Source organism: Marmota monax, unplaced genomic scaffold (genome assembly GCF_021218885.2).
Source record: "Marmota monax isolate L192 unplaced genomic scaffold, Marmota_monax_Labrador192_F-V1.1 WCK01_AAM20220418_F8-fsc00009, whole genome shotgun sequence".
NCBI classification, from domain to species: domain Eukaryota; kingdom Metazoa; phylum Chordata; class Mammalia; order Rodentia; family Sciuridae; genus Marmota; species Marmota monax.
This window is the reverse complement of record NW_026694710.1, coordinates 28,168,381-28,178,800: the sequence shown is the minus strand read 5'-3', so window position 1 is coordinate 28,178,800 and position 10,420 is coordinate 28,168,381. Positions and strand designations below refer to the sequence as shown.

Below are 10,420 nucleotides of genomic sequence, written 5' to 3'. Positions count from 1 at the left end.
GCGCCCACGCAGGGCGCCGTGGCCGCGCGCGCGAGGGGCGGCGTGACGTCAGCGCGCCGGACTCGCCGTGGCCGCGGAACAGGCGCCGCCCGCGCGCCGGAGGAGCAGGAGCGGCAGCGGGAGCGGGGCGGGGGCGGGCGCGCGCCCGGCGCCCCACCCGCTCGCGGCCCGTCGTCGGCCCCACCGCGCGCCCCGCCCGCCGCCGCCCGCCGCGCGCGGCCCCGGCGCGGATTTGAAAAGCCCGGTCCGCGGGCGCCGCGAGGCGGCAGCCAATCAGCGGCGCGCACTTTTCCCGCGGCTTCTGGGGGCGGCGGCGGCCCGGCGGCGGCGGCGGCGGGCGGGAGGCGCGGGGGCGGGGTCGGCGCCGCGCGCGAGAGCCTCGGCCTGGCCGCGCTGCGCCCGCCGCCGCCCCCTCGGCCGCCGCTGCCCTCAGCGGCCTTGCCCGCCGGACCGCGCCGCCGGACGCCGCCGAGGATGCGACGCAGCCAGGTCACTGGGCGGCCGCCAACCGCCAGGCGGGCCGGGCGGCGGGTGGGGAGCGAGGCTGGAGGCCTGGGCGGCGGGCGGCGGGCGGGCGGGCGGGCGGGCGGCCGGGGCCGGCCCGGGCATAGGCCGAGGCCCGGGCGGGCGCAGGCCTCGGGCGCGGCGGCTAACGGGGCGGCGGGCGCGCGGCCATGTTGGGCCCGGCGGCCGTGCACCTGTGCCGGCCGGCGGCCGCCTTTGTTCCGCGGCGCTGCGGGCCCGCCGGCCTTTGTGCGGCGCGGGGCGCCGGCTCGGCGACCGCGGTGGGAGGGGCGCGGCGGCGGGGTCGCGCCGGGCGCTTTGTGCGCGGGAGGTCCGGCGGCGGCCGTTGGTCAGCGCGGCGCGCCCGGGCCGCGGCCGCCGGCCCGGCAGGTGGAGGCGCGGTGCCCGGACCCGCCCGTTCGGCCGGCGACCGCGCCCCGGCCCCGGAGAGCGGCAGCCCCGCGGGCGCAGGCGGCGCGCCGGGCCCCGCGCGGCCGGCGGTTCAGAATCCGGTTCGTGGCGAACGCCACTCAGATTGGGCTGCTGGGGACTGGGCGAGGCGCTGCGCGGACCGGCCACGGCGTCCAGCCTTCTGACATCCCGCCAGAAACAGCCCCGAAAGTGCGTCTGCCGCGACGCCCTGGCCGCTCCGAACGTGCGTCGCCGCGGCCAGCCGGGGCGGTCAGCCGGGGCGCAGCGCGGCCCGAGTGCCGCAGTCGGCCAGCCGCTCCGAGGCCTTGGGTTTTAAAGGAGTTAAATCCCGGGATCGCGCTGCATCGCGTTAGCAGCTCTAAGCTTCTCCGAAGGTTGTCAGCGCTGAGAGCGAGGAGCCATCCCGGTGTGGCGCTGGGACTGGAGCCTCCTGCTTTCCCCCCGGGGCTTCAAGTGTTCTGGTTCCATAGGTAACGCGAGGAGGGCACCGGTACTCAAAACGCAGCCTCCAGGCGAAAGAAGCCAGTCCTGTGGGCGCAGAAGCCCCCATTCCCCAGGACCTGAGAGTTCAAATCTAAACCGCCGACTGGCGATGCGGAGGACTTATGCCTGATGGTGACTTTGAGTCATTTCCTTTTCTCTCCTTCCATTTTCTCGCTGCCCAACAGCCTTCAGTTTGGTGTGATGGTTGGTGGAGTGAGGACCTAATGCTTGCTTGGGAGTTTCTGTGAAGAGCTCCCATCTGTCTATTCAGTGTGAAAATCCTTCCCTCTTGACTTCCAAATAGGCTGGTCTCTGATTGCAGTGGTAAACGTTCCATTTTAACAGCGCCAGATAAAACTTGGTGAATTTCAAAGGATCATGACAATTCTTGTGTGTGAATATGAATATCTGGTGTGTTCCTATGTAACATGCAAACTAACAGACAGCAAAAAATAAGGTAAATGTGACCACTGGGTTTATTTTTATGCAACCAATATATGTAGAGCTATTAAACCAATGCCGGCTGAAATGTGAGGAACCAGATGAATTTTAAGTCAGAATTGCAGAATGAGTCAGGAATTGGAGACCCTGTGGGTTAGTTAGGAGTGAGCTCAGCCCTCCATCATTTGATGTCCTCTCTTTCTAGCAGTAGTCAGACTTGAAAAGATGTACTTACATGGCAGAATGTGAACTAATTAGTTACTTCCCCTTTTTTTTTTTAAAGCAGTTTTGGCGATTCAGTGTAAAACGTGAAAGTAGGTGGAATTAGACTGACTTAGTAAGAAGTGCTGGTGAGAGGACAGAAAACAGTAATAAATGTGTGCCGTGTGAGCTGTGTGGTTCTTTTTACCAAGTAAGAGCACATATAGACTGATGTGCTGAGATGGGGTTCAAGTTCATAATTCAAGCTTATTTTGCCCTGGCCTTTCCAATCCAGTAAAATAACCTAAGTAGTAAATGCATTAAATACTGAGAATTGAAGATGTGAGTCTTCCCTTCTCCCTTTCTCTGTGGTGCTGGTGAAGGAGACGGGGGCCTGGAGCGTCCCTAGCCCTGGAGATAGATGTGTTCATCTGGTGTTTTTTTTTTTTTTTTTTTTGAGAACTGGTCAGTCTATAAAAGGTGTACAACTTTGGATAATCATTTTGGTGTCCTCACCTCACTTTCCTCTTTTGCCCCAGATGTGTGGTGTCCTGACTCTAGGCTTTTGTGTGGGCTCTTGCTGGGCATGGACCACTGCTTATCTTCCTTTCTGAGCACAGTACACAGCCTATTAAGAGCCACATGTGACCCTTCTCCCCTTTTGGATGAGCTTTTGGAGGTAGGACTCTGTCATCATCTTGGGCAGCCTGCCTCCGCTGATACCTTCCCATGGCATGCATTCCATAAAAGCTGAGTATTTAAATGGGCATATGACATAGGGTTAAAAAAAAAATCAATACCAGCATTGGACCTGTTTCTTGCTGTCTTTTGTAAGTCATGTTGGAGCAGAAAAGGAAGAAGCTGAATGTGGAGAGGACAGGGCCGGGCTAAGGTCACTTTGCTTTAACTGGGGAGCAAGATGCATTTGCCAGGCAGGGTGGCTTCCTTTGCTCTTTGTGGCTTACTCAGATGTAAATGGAAATTAGCTATGAAATGTTGCAAGCAGTACCTGCACCAACTTGGAGCAAGCTTTGCTGCTGAACCTCATGCTGTGTTCTCTGTAGCACTGGACAAGGTAAAAAAGAAAGTATACAAAGTAAAAAATCAAGAGGTGACATGGAAGCCCTGGAGGAGGAGGCTCTGAACTTACAAACTGACTTGTTAGTTTTTCTCTTGGGGAATATTTTTTACATTGAGTATAATTGGGGGAGACTTGTCATTGGCCACCCAGAGACACTCAAGCACTTTATATCTGCTGGTTTCAGTATAGCTTTTGAGGCCAATTTATTTATTTTATTTTGGTACCAAAGGTTGAACCCAGGGGCACTCAACCCTTAAGCCATATCCCCAGCCCTTTTTACTTTGAGACAGGGTCTTGCAGATTGCTTAGTGCCTTGCTTTTGCTGAGGCTGGCTGTGAACTCATGATCCTCCTGCCTCAGCCTCCTGAGCCGCTGGGATTACATGCAAGGCTCACACTCTACCACTGAGCCACAACCCCAGCCCCCACTGATGAGTTTTCAAAGTATCTTAATTGCTGCAATGGTTTCATCAAAAAACATAAGGATAGGAATTATACTAGTGGATATGTTTTAAAAACAAGTGATTTCCCCCTCCTTTCTGGTGAGAGCTGGAACCTCACTTTTTAAGTTGACTTACGTTGAAAGAGTTGATACAAATAAAGTCTGTCATGCTGTTAGGAGGTCTGTATACTTCAATAAGGATTTCGTGTTTTACACCAGGAAGCATGGTCCTGACCCCTTTTTACTGTCTCAGTCAGTTCCCGACATCCTTCCTTGTCTTCCTAAGACATAGATGTGGTCCTGTGAGTCCCACTTTTCAAGGATCTTTTTGCTCTTTGAGGTCAAGACCTATCTCTTGCTGGGCTTTTTGGCTTCTGCTGCATTTATTCCACCTTGGCCTGCCTGACCTTTTGCAATGCTTTTCCCTAGGCCTTGCATGATTAGTTTTAGTGTTTTTATCCCATATGCGTACCCCTCCCCACAGTGTATACATGGGCTGGGCTTGCTTTTCCTATTAATCCCTTCAGCCAGGTTTCAGCTTGGGACACACACTAGAAGGCTGCCCCTGCTTTCCTGCCTCTTTGGCAGGCCTTTGTATGCTGTAGCATTTGGGGCTGCCCCCATCTTTGCCCAGACCCTATTCTTGTCTGTCCCAGGCAGAAGTACTGGCCCCAAGCCCTGTCCTGTTCTGTCTCAGACTACTACAATATGCTCATCTTTCTGCCTGATGCTCCCCAGATGCTTTTGTGACTTGCTTCTCTTCCTCTTGAGGTCTTTGCCCCAAATCCTCTTCAGGCACCATCCTTGACCAGTAGTGTGAATACTTTGCTGCTGCCTGACACTCTGCTCTGCTGGAGTGTCATCTGCAGAGCACTTCTCTTCTGACATTTCACAAATTTCCTGTCTTTCCTGACTACACGGAGATGTCTGTGAGGGTGGGGATGTTCTCCTTTGGCTTTGGCTGTTTTGTACCCCGAGTGCCTAGACTGGTACCTGAATGACTGGCAAGCATTCAGCAACTCTTTGAATGAAGGATCTCTGTCTTCTGTGTGATACTGGGGATATGAGATGTCTTAGATGTGATAGGAATGAAGCGGTTGGTGTGAGCATGTTTGTCCTGTAGTAAGACTAGAAATGGGAGGGCCATGTGCTGGTGATAAAGTTCAGTGAGGAGGCCTGTGGACCAGTACTAGAATAGAGGACCGTGGTTTACCAAGGTACAGGAGGCAGGAATGGGAAGAGGGAGCTGATGCAGCTTTAATGGGACTGGGTCTTGGCAGTATGGAGGGATGAAGAGGAAGAGAGGTGGTCTAGGAAGTCCAATATTTACAGTTTCAAAATTGGGTAGTGTTGGCCTGATTTTTGCCTCAGAGTAAACCAGTGAAAGGGAAGGTGGCCTTAGTTTCTGATCTACTTCTGTTCTTTCCAAAAGGAGGCTCTGATCTCACCTGTCTGCCTAAGATGCATCCTGGTGCTCCACTGTGCCTAGAAGAGGAAGCCCTGGATCTGGAACATGCTGTGTGGTCTCTGCCTGTTTTTCTGGGGTCTTCTCCGGCCAACCCCTGTGGTTGCCCCAAGATCTCACTGTCAGGCTGCCAGGTGCTCTTGGATGAGCTATGCTCTGTCCTGTGAATCTTTGCAAATGTTGTCACTTCTTCCTGAGTGGTCTTGTTTTGTGCTGTGTGTTTTTCTGATGGCTTATCCCTTGTCTCTGGGAAGCCTTTCTGCTAGCGTTGCAGACCCTGGGCCCTTGGCACTGTATGCATTTGTCTTGTGCCCAATTTGTCATGTCATTTTTAAAAATAAATTTATTTTATTTATATATTTATTTGGTGCTGAGGATCGAACCCAGGGCCTTGCACGTGCAAAGTGAGCGCTCTACTGCTGAGCCACAACCCCAGCCCCTTGTCATGCCTTTTTGAATGCCCTCTTATATAGGCAGCATGCTACCTAGGGTCCTACCCTACCTTCTTCTCTAGGTCATGAGTTTTTCAGGGGAGGACTTTCTGAATTACCTTCAGTGCTTGGATGTAGAAGGCACACAGTGGACAAGTGGAGACAGCTTTTGGGCATTATTTGTTTTTCTAAGGATTTTTATTTCATAAGATTAGGAATTCTTGGGGCTGTGGCTGTGGCTGGCTCAGTGGTAGCGTACTTGCCTGGCATATGTGAAGCACTAGGTTCAATTCTCAGCACCACATATAAATATATAAATAAAATAAAGGCCTATCAACAACTAAAAAAATTAAAAAAAAAAGAATGGGAATTTTACATTTAAAAAAAAATCAAGATGTTAGAAATATTGTATTGCTTTTCTGTATTACTTTCCCCCAAAGATTATGATGATGGTGACGATTTGGGGATTGAACCCAGGGGTGCTTTACCACTGAGCTATATCCCCAGCCTTTTTTATTTTGAGACAGGGTCTCACTAAGTTGCTGAGGCTGGCTTTGAACTTGTGACCCTCCTGTCTCAGCCTGCCCAGTTGCTAGGATTATAGGAGTGCGCCTATCCCCCAAAGATTAGAAGTTGGTGCCATCTGTGTAGAACTTTGCTGTATGCAGCTTTGAGCAGTGAATATTCTTTACTCCCTGTCCCTGGATCCTCACAGCAAGAAACTAAATCTCAGAGGTGTTAAGAAACTGACCCAAAGTCACCAGGCACCATGTGATGGAGAGAGGATTTCTGCAGAGCTGACTGCTGGTTCTGTACTCTGGGACTTATCATTTCAACATTGTAGTCTGTCCACAGGTGGAAGGGTGGGTCATTATAGTTTTGTACTTCTTTTATTTATTTATAATTTGTAGGTGCTTTTTTTCTTCCCACATTTTTTATGGGTTCATTACAGTTGTTCATACTGACAGGATTAGTTGTTACTCATTCACACATGCTTACAGTGTAACAATATAATTTAGCCAATAGCACTCCTCAACACTTAAGGTTTTGTACTTCCCTGACATTGTTTTACTCACTGAACAGATGGGTGAACATCAACTGTGCAGTAATATAGGACCTGTGTCCTTGGTCCCCCAGAGTTTAGAGACCTGTGAAGGGGGAAATGCGAGAGAGTGGACAAAAATCTTTTAAAAACCTATAAAATAGCCTTGCCAAAATGAAATAACAAAAACAAATCAAGCCTGCATCTGACCACGCTTCCGCATGTAACTAGTGGGGCAAAGGAGCATGCTAACCTACACCACTGGGCTGCCCATCAGCAGAACTGTGACCAGCAACCTGTTCGCTTACACAAGGAGGCCGGGCTTGATGAGGGCACCAGCTGATTCAGCATGTCTGGATTAGGTGCATTAGGCCAGTTAGTTAGAGACATGCTGATGATGCTGAGGGTATGTGGGTTCTACCTATTCTGTTCACCTCCATGTGCATTCAGAATTCCCCTTAACATGTCATGAAAGATCTAGGTGCATGTGGTAGGGAGGTTATGCCTGATGGGGTATCAGGAAAGACTTCCTGTAATATTGGCGCTGGGGCAGAGAGGGGACTTGGGTGTTGGCTCAGTAGAGGTTGGGGTGGGTGTTCAGGTGGAGGGAAGAGCCTGTGCAAAAGCTCTGTGATAGGAGAAGAACCAAGTGGGTGTAGCTGGAGCAGAGGGTGAGGCTGCAGAGGTGCCAGATGTTGTGTAGGGGAGGGTGAGGTAAGTTCTTTTAGACTCTGTTTTTCATTCAAAGAGCAATGTGAGGACTTTGAAAGGGTGACACAAATCCATGTGCTTAGGAGAGCATATTCCTCGCGATCTCTAGGTGTAGGATTTAGACAGACAGCAGTGGGTTTTATCAGGTTAGGGTCTTTCCATTGTTCTTGCTTTGGGTATACCTGACAGGGCTGAACAGCCCCTGTCCCTTTGAAATCTGGTGTAGCCATATGGTGTAGTTTTGGTTGGTGGAAAGTGATATCATGTCAGAGGGGAAAGTCCAAGAGATGTGCCTCCCCATTCCCTGTTTTCCTGTTTCTAACTGTGGGAACGTGGTGGGTGCCATGAGTAAGAATCGAGTTCTCGGAGATGAGCCAGGCAGCACATAGTTCTGGGCTTGGTACTGTGTCATAGCCTCGTCCTGGGTTTCTCAAGGTCTGGTCTTCAGACTGGCAGTGTGGATCACCTGGAACTTGTTAGAAATGCAGATTCTCTGGTCCTGCCCTAGACTCACTGAGTCACATGCTCTGGAGTGGGTCCAGCAATCTGGGTTCTAGCAAAAGCCCTTGTGGTTCTGACACCCTCAAGTTGAGAGCACTGGTGGAGGACCTCAGTGGTCAGCTAGCATTGGGACTGTGGTATGGCGAGAAGTGGACAGGCTTAGCTGAAGTGGATTCTGCAGTGAAATTAATAGTGTGTTGTTTTGGGGGCCTGAGAGATATAGGGGAAGTTGTCAGTGGTGACTTCTGAGCTTCTGTCTGACAGAACCAGAGAGATGGAGATGTCGTTCCCTGTCCAGATAAAGTATCTTTTTTTGGTAAACATTTACATCTGTTTCAGTTTCTGAGCTCAGAAACAAGAAAGAGCCATTATGAAATGAAAACAATTTGTTAACTTGATTTACTCAAATATAAGTTTCTCAGTAAAGACCACACTGACCCCTTTAAAATTGTACCCCTCTGATTGCCCAGTCTTCTTTGGCTAATTAGACTTTATTGGTGTGGTGATGACCCCATTTGTTTTCCCCCACCGGCCCTTGAGGGAAAGTTGCAGGTGGGGCACTTGTCTTTTCAATTCATGTTTGCATCCCCAGGACTGTGCCCTACCTGCAATCCCATCCCCCACCCCACCCCAAGATGCGTGTGAGCTCAGGAGTCTTGTGACTGATGGATGGTGGCTGGGAGAACCCTCAGGTTCTGGTCTAGGTATGCCCTGGACGTGGCTGAGTGCTGGCTGGTGCCTGGGTGGCATTCCTTCCCCTCTTAGCCCTTGCTTTGTGTATTCAAGTTTACACACATGGTATCCTGGCATGGAGGATGAGCTGGCCTGGTGGCGTGGGAAAGCCTGTTCAGCTCCAGGCAGCTCAGTCTTCCTTATGTGGGGGAGCGAGGGGCATTTCAGAATGGTAGCAGCACCACCCAAAGTGAACACTCAAAAGATGAGGTTTCTGAGAATGGTACAATTGGGTCAATTTGGTTTGCCTCCCTTTTGTTTTATCTGAAATAAATTGTGAATACTTTGTAGAAGATGAGCTGGGATTCTGTGTCACATTCATAGTTTATTGGGTTCTTTTTGGTTGAGTTCTGAAATCTGAAAAAAAAAATTCAAGATGTAGCTTCTTACAATTCCTTTGAAACAGGAGTGATTCCTGCTCATTCATTGTTTACCTGGGAAGACAATGAAGCTAAACTTGAATGTATTTCTCAAGGTATCAGGATGTTCTTGGTTGTTGTGAGAACCTCAGTTAATTCATGTGGGAGGCCATCCTTGCATGTGATTTGAGTTACCTCCCTGGCTGGGTGAGAGGCGCTTAGACACATCTTTGTGTCCAGAGCTTTCCCCACCCTTCTCAGGTCCGAGGGCTTGTCCATGTGGAGGTGTGTCTGGCCACTACTCTGAAGACCCAATCGTCGCACCTGACCTTGGGACACTGCCCCCCCCCCTTAATCTTCATTGGATGGGATTTTCCCCAGAATTTTTTGTTCCCCAATAAAAGTCCACTCCCTGGCGTGTTCTCTCTCTCCCTCTCTCTCTCTCTCTCTCTCTCTCTCTCTCTCTCTCTCGCCTCTTCAGTAAACCTCGCTACCATTAGTAGGTGGCTGGAGGCTGGAGCTAGGAGAAGCCGTCCTGGAGCTGGTTTAAAGGTAATTAGAGCCTGTCTCTTTAATTCAAACTCCCTGAGGGTTTCTCACGTATCTGAACCTTCATTTATGAAGCCTGTGCTGGCCGCGGGCTAAAAATTAGTGGATTGAATCAGTGAGGGGCAGTAGCCAGGTGTCCAGTGCCCTTCTCTCAGGCCTCTGCTGTGGGTCCGTGGAGGGGGGCTGTCTGCTGGTTCAGAAGACATAGCAACAAACAAATTATGGGTCATTATCTTCTCCACTTCCTTTAGGGGCCTGTTCAGAACTTCTGAGGTAGGGAAATCTGTGTCTTGATGGCCCATTACAAGTGAAAATGTATTTTAACAGGGTTTTGTCCTTGCTCTACATTTTGCTTCAGGAGGAGTCCCAGGTGGCTCTGAAGGCAGAGAAGGATGCTGGAGCGTGGAGGCCTGCCCTGCAGTTCAAGTGAGCTGCTGGCTTCTTGAGGCTGGCCCTGTTCTTGCGATTCCTTCCTTATGGGTTGTCCTTGTCTCGCAGTAGTGGCCATTGATATTTCCTCTGGTATCTTGGGAAAGCAGCCTTGTCTTGTGTGCTTCTCTTCCCTCCTATTGCCCAGAGATCCCGGAGGTGCCTCCTCACCTGTGAGCCCTCAGCATAGGATCTAAATTGTGAGTTCTCACCTAGAGCCCATAGAAGTCTTATTTTTAAGAATGTGCAATTTCCAGACATACCATTATGGCAAAATAGAAAGTATAATTATTATTTTTAATATATATAATCAGAAAATAAGTTTTAGGAAAAATTTTTTTTATGTAGAAAATTAGAGGGGAACTTGGAACTAACCAACCAAAAATCTTTACTCACGTTTCTAATTTATCTTTTTCTTTCTTTCTTTCTTTTTTTTTTATAGCAGGGATTGAACTTGGGGGCACTTAAGTACTGAGCAACATCCCCAGCCCTATTTTGTATTTTAGAGACAGGGTCTTGCTGAGTTGCTTAGAGGTCTCAGTAAGTTGCTGAGTCTGGCTTTGAACCCACAATCCTCCTGTCTCAGCCTCCTGAGCCGCTGGGTTTACAGATGTGTGC

General features: G+C 50.4%; 1 protein-coding gene across 6 annotated transcripts in view; it reads left to right on the top strand.

The window, feature by feature from the left end:
* Positions 1–379: 379 nt before the first annotated feature.
* Positions 380–10,420, top strand: part of Nsd2 (nuclear receptor binding SET domain protein 2) — a 77,561-nt gene continuing 67,520 nt past the window's right edge. For 2 of the 6 annotated variants that reach the window (XR_009224847.1, XM_046423550.2), the window contains exons 1-2: positions 1,249–1,876; positions 5,016–5,182. The gene's annotated coding sequence lies outside the window, so the exon portion shown is untranslated. Of the gene's footprint in view, positions 490–1,248; positions 1,877–5,015; positions 5,183–10,420 lie in introns of those variants that run through there. The other 4 variants (XM_046423549.2, XM_046423552.2, XM_046423553.1 and 1 more) reach the window with 4 other exon arrangements.